Source organism: Podarcis cretensis (genome assembly GCF_951804945.1).
Source record: "Podarcis cretensis genome assembly, chromosome: 9".
Lineage (NCBI taxonomy): Eukaryota > Metazoa > Chordata > Lepidosauria > Squamata > Lacertidae > Podarcis > Podarcis cretensis.
The window spans coordinates 58,163,625-58,176,716 of NC_137178.1; positions in this window are offsets into that span (position 1 = coordinate 58,163,625).

Sequence of the window (13,092 nt, forward strand, 5' to 3'; positions counted from 1 at the left end):
ATCTTGACAGTCCAAATATTACCCCAAATGTGGTACTGTGGGAAAACATGTTGACCTGACTGGCTGCTGACTGCAGCTGCTCCTGGCTGCTTGATCAGTGGCAATCTTAAAATTATTGGAGTCTAATTAAAGGCACTTACTGAAGGTCTCCCGCTAATGAGTGCCCAGGCCATGTTCATCTGTTTAGGGTATTTATAGAAGTGCTTCATATTTGATCATCTCTAAGCAGTGCCAAAAATGCAACACGGATAAAACGTATAACATCTATAAATGCAAGACAGCTCAAAAATACCATAAATGTCAACATTTTCTGCAGTAAACAGTGGTTGGCATAGCCAGTGTTAACAAAGAATGCCTGGGTAAATAAATGGAAATGGTAAAATAATATATAATCATGTGATGTCACCAGTATCTTGATGTGAAGGGAATTGGACTAGATGACTCTTATGGTCTTTTCCAACTCTACAGTTCTATGATCCTATGTGTATTGAAGGACATTGAAAACGATCAATTTCATGATTTAATGGTAGTTAGTTGGTTTTGCCCCCACAATACATTATGGAAATGAGCTTAGCATCATCCAGAAAATCTACCTCTGTGACTTCAAAAGATGGAGATCTTTGTCTTCAGAATGGTCAGGGTCCTTCCATACATTTTCCAACACATTTAAAGGGAACCTGTACAAGTTTTAGCCTTGCTGACATTGGTGTTTAACTTTGCATATTTTTTCCTCCTGGACTTTGAATAGTCCTTGCATTCCACTGCAGAACTGCCTTACCCCAGGGAGGTTATGCACCACTGAAAGCCTGACAGTTCTGAAAGTGGCTTGGAATACAAGTTGGGTCGGCTCTGCTAACATGTTATTCTCTCATCCAATTGCTATTAATACCATTCCAGAAACAGAAGAAAAGGGTAACATTATAAACCTAAAGATTTGCTCTGTGTTTAAAATACAGCATTTATATGTGTATCCTTTTAAATGCCGTACAATTGTATATTCCCAGATTCATCTCCAAAATATATTTGCATTTAAATATAATGCTGTGTTTCTGTATCAAATACAAATGTTTCTTGCCATGCAAAGAAATACTCAATGATATGAAACTTATGTAAAGCTCTCGATATACAAAAAAGGCAGAGGATGGGTGATTTTATGCTACATTGGAATGTGCAATTGGGTTTCATCCTCACCCAATCTCTGCACAATAGCATAAGAGTGCGATGGAAAAGTTAAGCAGCTGCAGAGAGCTTCCTAAAAGGTGTGGTCTTCATTGCCATGCAGCTCATGATTTCTCATTCCAGAAGGAATCAACACCTGTATGATTTCCTGTGGTCATAATTTTTTCTTTTGCTGACAACAGGAGTAATTGCTTTGTGCAGCAGAAAAAAAGGGGGTGCAAGGTTGTCTATGGAAGATAACAGCGTTTGCTCATTTTAAAGACTTTATATACCCACACTTCCAATAATCAACTCATAGAGATTCTCAGTGCCTGGGAAATTTTGAAAGTATCTTCCCGGCCAAGTACTGTATGTAAAATGGTTCTGCGTCGTGAAAAGGAGCACAACAGCACACCTGTATGACATTAGCTCTTTTCTTCTTTTTAACATTATTTACTTTATTAAACTTTTTGAAAAATAAAATTAAAAATAAATCAAACAAAACAGATGCAAAGGGTAAGTTCTGAACATAACAGGCTTAAAGCAGCTCAACGGCGATACATACTGATAATTCTAATACTTTCTTTACAGGGTTTTCTTTGCAGTATTGTTTCTTTACAGGGCTTCAAGTTGAAGAGATAACTCAAAATAGTCTAGAGTATATTAGGGAGGGGGCAGGCATAATCCATATTTTCTGAAATGAGTCCTTTATTTTTTGTCTCCTGGCTATCCTTAGTCTTTGTGTTTATTTCTCTGAGAGCACATTCATTACTTTATTTATAAAAGTTCCTATGGAAATATACTATTTGTGATATTTATTAATTTTATAAAGCAACCATATGCATGTTTACTCACCCTGTTTAGTGGAGCTTCCCCTCAGTTTGAAAATAAAAATGGAAATTTTGGGAAACCTCCGGTGAAATATTTTGTCTTCTGGAATGAGCAAAAAATATTTTAGGACAAGGTTTTACTCACTTTTTGTATTACCAACATAATGCCCCCGATGTTCACAAAGGTTCGTTCTCCCTCCCCCCCCCCCCATTGACCATACAATGCTGAGGAATTGTCACTCTTTTCCCTCTTGAAAAGTACATGAATGAGCTGAATAAGATTTAACCTTTTCAACACAGTGATTATCTTTAAGAACCCTGATGAGCCCTGTTGGATCAGGCCAAAGGTCTGTCTAGTCCACAATACTCTTCCTACCTGTAATTCCCAGCAAATGCCATTCAGAGGCATTCCACGCTGCTTCCAGCTGTGGGGTTAGCCATCATGGATAGGTGCCATTGATTATGGGATGCCCTGTGGACTGTCATTATGAAAATTGGTTGTCCAGATGAATTTGTGAATATTATTCGGCTCCTCCATGATAATATGACAGCAACAATCGCAGATAACAATGGCTGTCATCAACTTCGTTGGACTGGCCATATTGTGCGGATGCCTGATTATCGTCTTCCAAAGCAACTACTCTACTCCAAACTTAAAAATAGAAAGCATAATGCTGGTGGTCAACAAAGGAGGTTCTCTCACAAGGCAAATCTTTTTTAAAAAGTAGTATAAACACCGACAACTGGGAAACACTGGCCTGCGAGCGCGCCAATTGGACAACAGCCTTTACCAAATGTGTCATGGGTTTTGAAGGCACTTGAACTCAGGACGAAAGGGAGAAACACTCTAAGAGGAAGGCACACTTGGCAAACCCTCAACATGATCAACCTATGTCCCCACTGTGGAAGGACGTGTGGATACAGAATTGGCCTCCACAGTCACCTAAACGGCCTCAGCCCAGTATACCTGAAGGAGCATCTCTAACCCCATTGTTCTGCCCGGACGCTGAGGTCCAGCGCCGAGGGCCTTCTGGTGGTTCCCTGATTGCGAGAAGCAAAGCTACAGGGAACCAGGCAGAGGGCCTTCTCGGTAGTGGTACCCGCCCTGTAGAACGCCCTCCCATCAGATGTCAAAGTGATAAACAACTACCTGACATTCAGAAGACATCTTAAGGCAGCCCTGTTCAGGGAAGTTTTTAATGTGTGACTTTTTAGTGTATTTTTGGTCTCTGTGGAAGCTGCCCAGAGTGACTGGGGAAACCCAGCCAGATGGGCGGGGTACAAATAATAAATTATTATTATTATTATTATTATTATTATTATTATTATTATTACAGAGTCGCTTTTAAAACTGTGTTTATGGAAGACACTCTTAGCTATGAGTGATCGCCAAAGAAAAAGATTCTTCCCAGCAAATGGCGTTCAGAGGTAGACTGCTTCCAACTGTGGGGTTAGGACATAGCCATTGCGGATAGGTGCCATTGATTATGGGCTGGGTCTGCCCATTGAGAAATAGGTGGAGGCAGTCCATCACATTTTATATAAGGCTTGGCAGGAGAGGGGCAGAAAGAGGTGTTGATAAGGGAAACCAGTTCTTCTCTCTCATTTACCTAGGCAACATGAAAGTCCCTGTGCAAAGAGTCCTGGGAATAATATGTCAGAGTCTCCAAGTATTTACTATGGACCTCCATTTCTAGTAAAGTACAGTTCCCAGGTATCTGTGTGCTGGGAGATTGCTGTTTGTAAGGCTTCCTGGCCTAATGGGAGCCTGAGGAGCAGACTTCCCGCACTGTTGAGTACTTGCTCATTGTCGCTACTTCTGAAAGATATGTTTGGGGGCGCCAGAATGGGACAAGGGATATTGCTATGGGTTGAACTTATTTTAAGGTAAAGCCAGGGTTCAAAGGGATTTGTGGCATGGGTCAGGCTAAGGAGAATTCCCCTCTTCTGCAATTCGGCAACATCATTAATTCATTTCTTCAGATGAATGACCAATATTCTGCATTCTGTGTATAGGCAGGGTATACAATTTCTCTGAGAATTCTGATTATTATTATTATTGAAATTCCTTCCACTTCTCTGGAAATTCCTCAGACATTTTCCCCAAGCAACAACCTCTGGATCTGCCTTGAATTTTGCTTTAGGCAGAATTCAGTGACAATGTAAGAATGTACGAACCCTCTGGAGAAGCCTTGCCAGTCTTAGTGAAACTCTTTTCGCCTCACTTGAAAATCCATCAGTGACTTTGCCTCGGTAGAGACCTCCTCCCACTTTGCCACATATTTTGCTCTGAATATAATTCAGAGCAACTCTAGCACTGAGCTCTCTTTAAACAAAAAACAAAAAAACCCCAAATATTTATATTAAGAGTGGCTGGAGCATTTGTTCAGAAAATGATGGCCCCCAAGTAACACTTGTGCTTTTGTGTGGCAAGCAGACTGTCCCCTGCAAACACTTTTTTTTCTCACTTACATGTAAGTTATGGAGTTCTTAAAAAGCAGTCACATCAGAAGATTTAAAAAGAAAAAATGTGGAGAATTAAGCCAGGGGTCAGCAAACTTTTTCAGCAGGGGGCTGGTCCACTGTCCCTCAGACCTTGTGGGGGGCCGGACTATATTTGGGGGGCGTGAATGAATTCTTATGCCCCACAAATAACCCAGAGATGCATTTTAAATAAAAGCACACATTCTACTTATGTAAAAACATGCTGATTCCCGGATCGTCCGCAGGCCGGATTTAGAAGGCGATTGGGCCGCATCTGGCCCCCGGGCCTTAGTTTGCCTACCCATGAACTAAGGCTTCAGTTCAATGACCTATGAAGAAAACATGCCAGAATAAAAGAAAGCCACAGCGATCATGTAGCAAGGGTGCCTTTTATGTACTTTGAAGAAAAATGCATGGAATCAGCAGTGACAATGTGAAGGCATTTGTAGAGATGTGACAAAAGGGATTTGGGGTTTTGTTCCCTTTCTCTCCAAAGCGAAACATAGGTTTTCCTGTACAAAATGCTAGCCCTCATTGAATGATAGGTCAGAATACCCTCGAGCAAATAGCTTATGAATCTCCAATTGTTAATACTTCATAGTACATCATCTGGATCTCTGTGGGCAGGGGGTGGGGGGTGGGGAATAGCAATAAACACTGAGATTAACCTGGCTGGCTGTAGGATGTCATTGTGTTTATACAGCCAATTGGGCATTGGTCTGTCAAACAAAATAGGAGCTGTGTCAGGTTTGCTAGAGTGGTTAAAGCATTTTGAAACAAATGATTGATTAAATGGACTCTTTGTTCTCGAGATCTGTCATCTTGGCAGTCAGGGGCACTGAAATGGTTATGCTCAGTAATAGCTGCAGCTTTCTTCAGTGCCCAAACTAATATAGGTGATATTTGACTCGTACAAATTTACCTGCCTGCATGCATATGGATTTTTGAGGCTTGCTTTGGGGCCGCAATGCATAAGATGGCCAAAGTAATAAGCAATTCCCAGATAATGTTTTCATTTAGTAGAAATGTGGCATTTAGCACTGTGAACTGGGGCCAGTGCCCAATGTGATTCTCCACCTTCTTCTTTATATCTCTGGCGTCCACTGACACAGAAAATTTAATATGTCACAGCCTTGATTCAGAAGGATCAATAAATGTTATGGTCCCTTTTCACACACCTTTCATTTCTATCAATGGTGCTGGGTTGAGAGTGCTTATTGGTCCATGGTGTTCATATATTGTCCTGTTTTCTGCGGATATAATATCTTGAGGAAGCCACTTGGTTGGATGATGCCATCACAAAACAACATACAAGCAAGAGTAAGACAAGATATAAACATATGCTGCATTGCTTTTAAGAAGCTGATCTGCAACACCAGATAATTGCATTATCAATTTAAAGTAGCATTGAAGAGGAAGGTCATCAGTGCTTGCCTAAATCACTTGCGACAAAGGACAAGGCACATTTCAAAAGGTTTACTGAATCAGTCCTTACCAGAAGGGCAGGATGATATGGGTGAAGTTGGTCCTACAATTAACCTGGTCCCAAGCAATTTAAGACCACTTTTCCAGTGACTCTTTTTCCTCTCTCTCTCTCTCTCTCTCTCTCTCTCTCTCTCTCTCTTGGGGGAGATGGGTGATTTCCCCCTTCTCCCTACATTTTTTGGCTTTCATAAAAATGTGCTAATCACAGATATTTGTTTGAAGGGATGTGTGTTTTCCTGTACATAGACTCATAGAATTGTAGAGTCGGAAGGGACCACAAGGATCATCGAGTCCAACACCCTGCAGTGCAGGAATCTTTCACCCAATGTGGGGCTTGAACTCACAACCTTGAGATTAAGAGTTTCACGCTCTACCAACTGAGCTATCTGATCATACTCTATCTAATACATGAACCATCCAAGGACTTGCTCAATAAAGATTTGCATGCACAACAAATCCATTTCATCAATGGATTCTGGCATGGTTGGGATTGAGAGTTACTAGAAATTCTCTTTTGGAGAGAAATGTCTGCCTCTTGAGCTCAAAAATGATTTCAGCACAGAAGTGTCAATACTGTGAGGTAGTAATGGCTGCAGGTGAGTTTCAGAAAGAATCACCTGAAAGAGAAGGACATGTACCATCATGAATGCATCTCTCTCCCTTTTTTATCATTCTCTAAACTGAGATGTCAGTGCTGAGTTGTGTATTGTTCTAACATGACCATCCATTACATTTAGGCAGGAACAGTCTATCCCATTAATCACAGGCAGAAGGTTAAGTAAAGATGTAAGCATATTGGAAACAAGGCTTAAAATGCACATAACCTTGATATATTAGGTAAATGTCTAAGAAAGGGCCACAGACCTAAAAAGATTAATGGAAACAGACCAAGCCAAGTTATATTAACTATGCTAAACAACATAATGTTCCAATCTATTATTCCTGCGCAGAAATAGATTGTGCATGAGATCTGCCAGACATATTTTGTGTGTGTATATGTATGCATATATAATCACATGAAAATCTACAAAATAGCCGATGAAATAAAAGAAAATCTAATGAGAAAATGGGCTATAAATTGGTTGATATGTCTGATGTGATAAATAGGCCTTTCAAGTTTCATTTTCTTTTGCTTGATACGAAACTGTTGTTTCTGTTCTGTAGCTGAAGTAAGTGCGGAGGACATTACAGTCTCAAATCAAGCCTGACTTGGTTTTCTCTGAATATTCAAATTCATGTGTGCAGCCGTCAAGAACTTCAAAAGTTCTGGACTGATGTTCACTTTAAGAAGATATATTTCTAAAGAATGCAACCAATTCATCAAGCACAGAGCATCTACTGTTTATTTCAATACGGTTGGCATGGAAGCAATGCTTAAGAGAATGTGGCTTTGATTTAAAAGTTCAGTTCTCTTAAATCAGGGCATAAGTCAGCCCTGCACAACTTATGATCCATCTAGCAAACACAACCCACCAGCAGTACACGGTGGCTCCCAGGGGGTCAATGAATGTTGTGTTTTTCTGCACAAATACCTGAGTCATCTGGAGCTGTTGTTATTAAGACATGGAATTTATTGCCTGCCTGGGATCTTCCTTGATTTTGTGAAACTGTATTTGCAGACGTGTGGGGGTAAGTGTTTTGGGGGAATGGGGCTGCACTGGAATTGTTGCAGTGTTGACCCATCCTTTCCATGGGCTTCATGGAGTGGACACATGCAAATGTAATCTACTTCCTATTCCAATTACTTGGAGGCTCATTTAACTGTAGTTTGTCCCAGGCCGAAGCCTTGTGTCCAGTACTTTTTGCACAGATTGAGAAATTATCTCCATGCCATGGCAGACGTAGGGAGGGAAGTGTCAGCAGTGAAAAACACCTGGGTACATGGTGAGCAGCCCGTGTGCGAGAGCAGTTGCTACTGGGTCCGTGATCTGACTGCTCTCACATGGAACCACCAGTGTAAACATCTCCATGTGGAGTCTGTCTCTCTGGCCACTAAAATTTGTGTGGTCGTGGCAGTGTTTCTTTGCACTCCCACCACAGTATGAACTCCAGCCGCTTGCATGCACAGCCCCCACTGTGGCAGCACAAATGCTTCTCGCCAATGGTTACTTAATGTGGGTGCTAATTGCTCATAAGAACATGAGAAGAGCCTGCTGGATCAGGCCAGTGATCCATCTAGTCCAGCATCCTGCTCTCACAGTGGCCAAACAGATCTGTGAGGTCCAGTGCTGAGGTCCAGTGCCGAGGGCCTTCTGGCGGTTCCCCCACTGCGAGAAGCCAAGTTACAGGGAACCAGGGAGAGGGCCTTCTTGGTAGTGGCACCCGCCCTGTGGAACGCCCTCCCACCAGATGTCAAAGAGAAAAACAACTACCAGACTTTTAGAAGACATCTGAAGGCAGCCCTCTTTAGGGAAGCTTTTAATGTTTAATAGGTTATTGTATTTTAATATTCTGTTGGAAGCCGGGGTATAAATAATAAATTATTATTATTATTATTAACCATCAAGCAGGACTTGAGCACCACAACAATCTCTCCTCCTTAGGTTCCTAGAAACTGGTATTCAGAAGCATTACTGCCTCTGACCATGGAGGTAGAACCTGCCTATCCAGGCCTGTAGACACTGAAAGCCCTCTGCTCCATGAATTTGTCCAATCCTCTTTTAAAGCCATCCAAGCTGGTGGTCATCACTGCCTTCTGAGGGAGTGTGCACCATAGTTTAACTCTGCACGGCCTTGTCACATGGTGAGCCATTGTGTTTGGTGGGTTCATGCATGGCTTGGGAGATTATCTCCATGCCATGGCAAGCAATACAGAAAAAGAAGTCTCTGCAGTGAAGCAGAGAGTCTTAAGTCCAGCAGTGGTCTTGTGTACATCTGAGAAACTTGCATGAGAGCTGCTGTTAGGCATCATATACCTGGGCTCACCACATGCCAACCGTCAATATAGGGCTTGATTTCAGGATTAAGGAGTCCTGCATAATGTGTGGAACAATAGCTCAGTGATATAGCATTCATACTGCATGCAGGAAGTCTTGGGTTACATCCCCGCTATCTCTAGTTAGAAGGCTCAGATAGCAGGTGAAAGAACTCTTCCTGACACAAGTGATGCTACTGGTCAGGGAAGACCAGAGGTATCCATTGTGGTGCCCTGCAGATGTTGTGAGTCTCCCATCAGCCCCAGCTAACATGGCCTATGCTTGAGGAGCTGCCCAAGGAGTGAGCAATACTGAGCTGGATAGACAAATGGCTGCCATGCACCAGATCAGACTTCCTATGTTGTTAGCTATAGCCACATTTGGGTAGGTTCTCAAGTGCACTGCTTTTGAAAAAATCCCAGCCCAGCCCAATGAGAATCCTTTCAGGGTAAAAATATTGTTTTTAGTGAATTCCCTTTCCCTTTCAAAAAGAAGAACAGCACAGAGAGACCAGAAAACTTCTGTAATGAATGACAATGTGTATTGTGGAAGATGTACTGATTGCATTCCAGGTCCTCTTGGAAAACCCTAAATGGATGTGTTAACAGCAAGATATGCGTTTCAAAGCCATTAAACCATAAACTTCACATCAGCACCTAAACAAGTTTTATTTAAAATGCTTACATCCTAAACTTGCAGCCAGCATGAACTTTCAGGATGTATATTAATCTCCTGGAGAGTTTCTGAATGCTTCAATAAAACCTAGTGTCGCTAGCATTTTAGCTTATTAATACTTTAACAAAAATGAAATATAGATGCTTTGCAGAGAAAATTTGTTGTTTCCCAGGAGCTAACTAAGGTAAATTCTCTAAATACTCATACCACTGTGCTGAGTGCTACAGAAGCTCTTGTATAAAAGAGAATGGAAATCCTGGGCATTTCAGTCTCTACAGACATCACTTGTCTTATTAAGGGGCAAAACACTCCAGGCATTTCCATTCATTTGAAAGACTTTCGTTCAAAATGCATTTTAACAGATGAACACCACCGTACGTGATGTTTCAGAGTTCTTAAAAGGCAATTTGGAGAGGAACACCATATGCAGGGAGAGCACTTAAAGGAATAGGCAGGAGCCCCGTGAGGCACAGTTAAGACCTCTGGTCTTGTGGAGGATGCCCACATTCAGATACCTCTTCATGACACCATCATTCTTCCAGAAAAAGAAACATTGCTGTTACAAGAAGCAAACACAGTGCAACTCTCCCAAATAATAATAATAATAATAATAATAATAATAAGAATAAGAATAAGAATAATAATATTTATATGCTGCCCTCCCCAGCTGAAGCCGGGCTCAGAGCGGCTAACAACAATAAAATGATAAAACATTCTAAAATCATTTCATTATAAAATGAATTCCAATCAAATTAAGGGCAACCATTGGGCTAGAAGTTCTGTGAGGATTGCCAGAGGAGGGAGTCAAGCTGTGCCCTGGCCAAAGGCCTGGTGGAACAGCTCTGTCTTGCAGGCCCTGCGAAAAAATGTCAAGTCCCACAGGGCCCTAGTCTCTTGTGACAGAACGCTCCACCAGATCGGAGCTACAGCCGAAAAAGCCCTGGCTCTGGTTGAGGCCAGCCTAACCTCTCTGTAGCCTGGGACCTTCAAGATGTTTTTGTTTGAAGACCGTAAGTTCCTCTGTGGGGAACGTGGTTGTAGGCTGTATAGGGCTTTGAAGGTTAAAACCAGCACCTTAAACCTGATCCTATACTCCACTGGGAGTTAGTGCAGCTGGTATAGCACTGGGTGAATGTGATCTTGCAGCAAGGACCCCGTAAGGAGTCTCGCCGAAGTATTCTGCACCCGCTGGAGTTTCTGGGTCAGTTTTAAGGGCAGCCCCACGTAGAGCGAGTTACAATAATCCAGTCTGGAGGTGACCGTCGCGTGGATCACAGTGGCTAGGTCAGGGCGAGAGAGGTAAGGAGCTTTGCTCGCATTGCCTTTACAACTCAGGAAAAAGCCACACTGCAGTGACTCATGTCACCAGCATTATGTAAGGAAGAGGGGTGCCACTTTGGTGATGTCTGAGCACCTGTCAAGCCTTTGTGACCAAGTCTTTGGGCTTTTGCGAATCTTGGATTCCAATACCTGGAAGATGTTTGGACAATATTAAAGTCAAATGTTCACAAAGTGGAACCCAACTAACTTGCCCTTTCCTTGTCCCCAAAACCCAGTAAGTTATCTTGGGGTAGGACAGGGGAGGGTGATAGCAGAGCGCAATTTCTCCATGCTCTAGGCCAGAGTAGAGTGTTAATTTCTGCCAGCTGTGGGAACAGGATTACCAAGTCACAGCAGGTAATTGCTGTTATACATATCATTTCCTCCTGGGAGAAAGTACTAGCGTATCTCATTCCTAACTTTAAAATCGAAGCTATTAGAACTTTTCAGGCATTCACTTCAGGAAGAATGAATGGAATCATGGTGGGCAGATTCCACTACCAACCTACACATGCCTGTTTAAAGGTTTGGTGAGAACTTACATGCACACAATAGTATATGTGGAGGGGCTTCACTGCATGGTAAGGGATTCTGAAACAGCAGTCTTGTGGATCAATCAGAATACTCCCTATGTCTGTAGCACAGAAAACCTTTTCAGACTTTTGAATGATTGCTGGAGCCCACTCCATGCGCTTCATTCTACCTGGATGTTTCCCAGGATTTGGGGTGTGCTACAGCATCAATGTAGGGACGCGGGTGGCGCTGTGGGTTAAACCACAGAGCCTAGGACTTGCCAATCAGAAGGTCGGCGGTTCAAATCCCTGTGACAGGGTGAGCTCCCATTGCTCGGTCCCTATTCCTGCCAACCTAGCAGTTCAAAAGCATGTCAAAGTGCAACTAGATAAATAGGTACCGCTCCGGCGGGAAGGTGAACAGTGTTTCCGTACGCTGCTCTGGTTTGCCAGAAGTGGCTTAGTCATGCTGGCCACATGACCCAGAAGCTGTACGCCGGCTCCCTCAGCCAATAAAGTGAGATGAGCACCGCAACCCCAGAGTCGGCCACGACTGGACCTAACGGTTAGGGATCCCTTTACCTTCAACTTTACAGCATCAGTTGCATCTTAGTGGTGTCCTGTATGTGACTGTGCCTTCCTATCTTCCTATATTCTCTCAAGTGTACAGGCAACAGCTAGGCTTTAAAAGTTATCAGGTGTAATCCGGCAATTTCAATGTGATCTACATAGTCTCTCCCATTATATAAAGCCAATAAGCACTTTGTTCTCTACTTAATATTAAGACATTGCTTTACTAATGAGCCATAGGAAAAAATATTTTAATACAGCCAGTGCAATTAAGTACAGAGATATGCTCCATCTCCTTTTAAATGGTATGAACATCCTGCATATTTTATTTACTGAGAAAGATGCACAGTGGAGCCTTTATCCACCCTTTCCAGCTCATGATGTTCCCAGAACAATAGGAGATGCGCCAAAGATTCAAAACAAAGATTCCCCCAAGTAAACATTGCTATCCTATTGTACAATGCCTACAGTGCGTGAGAAAGAGGATTAATGACACCGTATACAATGTGCTGCAAACCAGATGCACTTTTTAAAGTATGGATTGTTAATGACGGTTGACATTTTGGTTTCCCAAAGAACCTCTTTCCGTCTCAGGATGATGCCTCTTCAGTGAGAGGAATAAAAAGATGACTAGCACACCTGCTCCATCATTCCTCATCCAAACTTTATTCAGAATGTTTTACGCCACATTCAGAATTGTGAAGGACAGGTTATACTTCACCAACTGAAATCTGTTCTGGTAAGGAGCAAATTAGGGATGCTAATCTTAGTGATGCATCAAGTATAGAAAGAGAATAAGTTAATCAGGAGATTGGCTTGATGGAACCAATTATAAGAAATCAAAAGAAAATCTTATCAGCAAAGTTCAGCTGTTGCTAGCTTGTAAGCTTGCCAATCACTTTGTTTGGGTTGCAGGGTTTTATTTTTTAAGTTTGGTTGCCAAATAAGCAAAGGCCAACTTCTTTTCTCTTCCCACACCCCACCCTCAGCCTTTTTCTCAAAGCTGAACAGGAAGTTTTTGCAGTGAGCTCTACCAATGGAAGCAGCCCCATCCTTAATGCTGGGTCCCGGAGCCAGGCCTCCTACTGTGTTTTCCCCATGACCTGCCAAAAAACTGCTAGTCTCACCTCCAGCTCCACCAGT